The following is a 2205-nucleotide window of genomic DNA, read 5'->3' on the forward strand; positions in this document are numbered from 1 at the left end:
GAGACTGTCCTCGGCTCAACCCGCCGTCCACGCCCTGCGCTCCAGCCGGGCGGACCTGGCCTCCCGCTTCTCCGCGTCGTCCCGGTTCACACTGTCCCTTTGTTCCCGCCAGTTCTGCGGGCGGGACGAGCACGTATAGAATCAACAGCTCCAGGAGGCGCTTGCGACGTGCGCGCTTGGGGAGTGAACCGTGAATTCAGTTGCCTTGTTCCCTGTCACCCGTTTCGATGCTTAAAATAAAATTTTTTTTAAAAAAAGCGAGTATGTTTCATGTCCAAGCTCCTAACAGTACGAGCATTTAATGGATGAGGAATAAATGGTAGGGCATGTTCCTACTTGGGTGTGAAGTCCGTCCCCCCTCCCACCCCCCACCCCTATATTCTATGTGGACAAATTGTCGGCAGGTACCCTAACCTGAGTCTTTGTTAACTTTTTTAAAAAATATTTTTTTATTAATTTCAGAGAGGAAGGGAGAGGGAGAGAGAAACATCAATGATGAGAGAGAATCCTGGATCGGCTGCCTCCTGCACGCCCCCCCACACTGGGGATGGAGCCCACAACCCGGGCCTGTGCTCTGACCAGGAATCGAACCCAGGACCTTTCAGTCCTCAGGCCGATGCTCTACCCAGTGAGCCAAACCGGCTAGGGCCTTTGTCGACATTTTCATGTGGTCCATCCACAAAAAGTAATGCGGATTTCTGAAGACAGGCTTTGGAGTTTAAATTGCATATATTTCTAATTTAAAAAAACAGCAGATAACAGCCAAGGCCACGGAGGTGAGGAAGTTCCCGTATGACAAATGTTTGTAGGGAGTACAATACCGGGTGGAGCAGAAGTAGGGTGGCAGTTGTGAGTACGTGAGACACGACTTTACTCTCGTCTTTTTTTTTTTTTTTTTTAATATATTTTATTGAGTTTTTACAGAGAGGAAAGGAGAGAGATAGAGAGTTAGAAACATCGATGAGAGAGAAACATCGACCAGCTGCCTCCTGCACACTCCCCACTGGGGGTGCACCTGCAACCAAGGTACATGCCCCTGACCGGAATCGAACCCGGGACCCCTCAGTCCGCAGGCTGACGCTCTATCCACTGAGCCAAACCGGTTTCGGCTCGTCTTATTATTATTCGTGCATTCTTTCCCATACGAACAACTGTCCACCTACGTTTGCCTTGCCTCTCTGAAATCAATAAAAAAAATTAGGAAAATAATAACAATATGATCAGATGATTGACATATGACACAATCGGAAGGGCCGGGTGGTGGCACATGTACCGTTTCTGCAGTTGAATGGCGTCGCTCCTGTTTATTCTTCGGGTAGCACCGCTTTTCCTGGCACTTGTGATTTCTGTCAGAAATAGTGCCATCCCCCGCCTGCCCACAGACACCCTCCCTCCAAGGTGGCCCACGTCTAAAATTACTCATTACGCAGTGAATACACAATGCAGGATCCTGGCCGTGGTTGTGGGGAAAATACAGGACCCACAGCCGTACACGACCGGCTCACACACCGTCCCAGTGAGGTTTTTAGTAAGACCAAAAGCCGCAGATCCTGACCGGTCAAGGTCATCGGATCCCCCAAATTCGGCCATACCCCCCTAATTCACAATGATTTTTCCATCAAGCACACAGCTGACAAGACACACATGTTCCATCTTGTGACCTATGGGGTGGTTTCAATAGTCTAACCCAGTGGTCGGCAAACTCATCAGTCAACAGAGCCAAATATCAACAGTACTTCTTCAAAATAGACTCGCCCAGGCGGAAACACCGACTTCTGCGCACGGGCCACGAAGTTTCAATCTCACTGTACGCGCGCCCGCACGTGGTGTTTTGTGGAAGAGCCACACTCAGGGGGCCAAAGAGCCGGATGTGGCTCGTGAGCCGCAGTTTGCTGACCCCGAGTCTAACCCGCTTTCAACTCCATATTTCTTCTTCTAGACTAATACCCAAGGAAAAGCACACTGCCCGGCCAGTGTGGCTCAGTTGGTTGAGCAGTGACCTGTGAACCAGGAGGTCCAGGGCACGTGCCAGGGTTGGGGGGAGGGGCTCGATCCCCAGTAGGGGGCGTGCAGGAGGCAGCCCTTTAATGTTTCTCTCTCATTGATGTTTCTCTCTTGCTCCCTCTCCTTTCCTCTCCCTAAAATCGATACAAATAGTTTCTAAAAAAATGAAAAACTAGTGTCCTTAGTCACCATCAGGTTAGG

Source organism: Myotis davidii, unplaced genomic scaffold, assembly GCF_000327345.1.
Source record: "Myotis davidii unplaced genomic scaffold, ASM32734v1 scaffold164, whole genome shotgun sequence".
NCBI lineage: Eukaryota > Metazoa > Chordata > Mammalia > Chiroptera > Vespertilionidae > Myotis > Myotis davidii.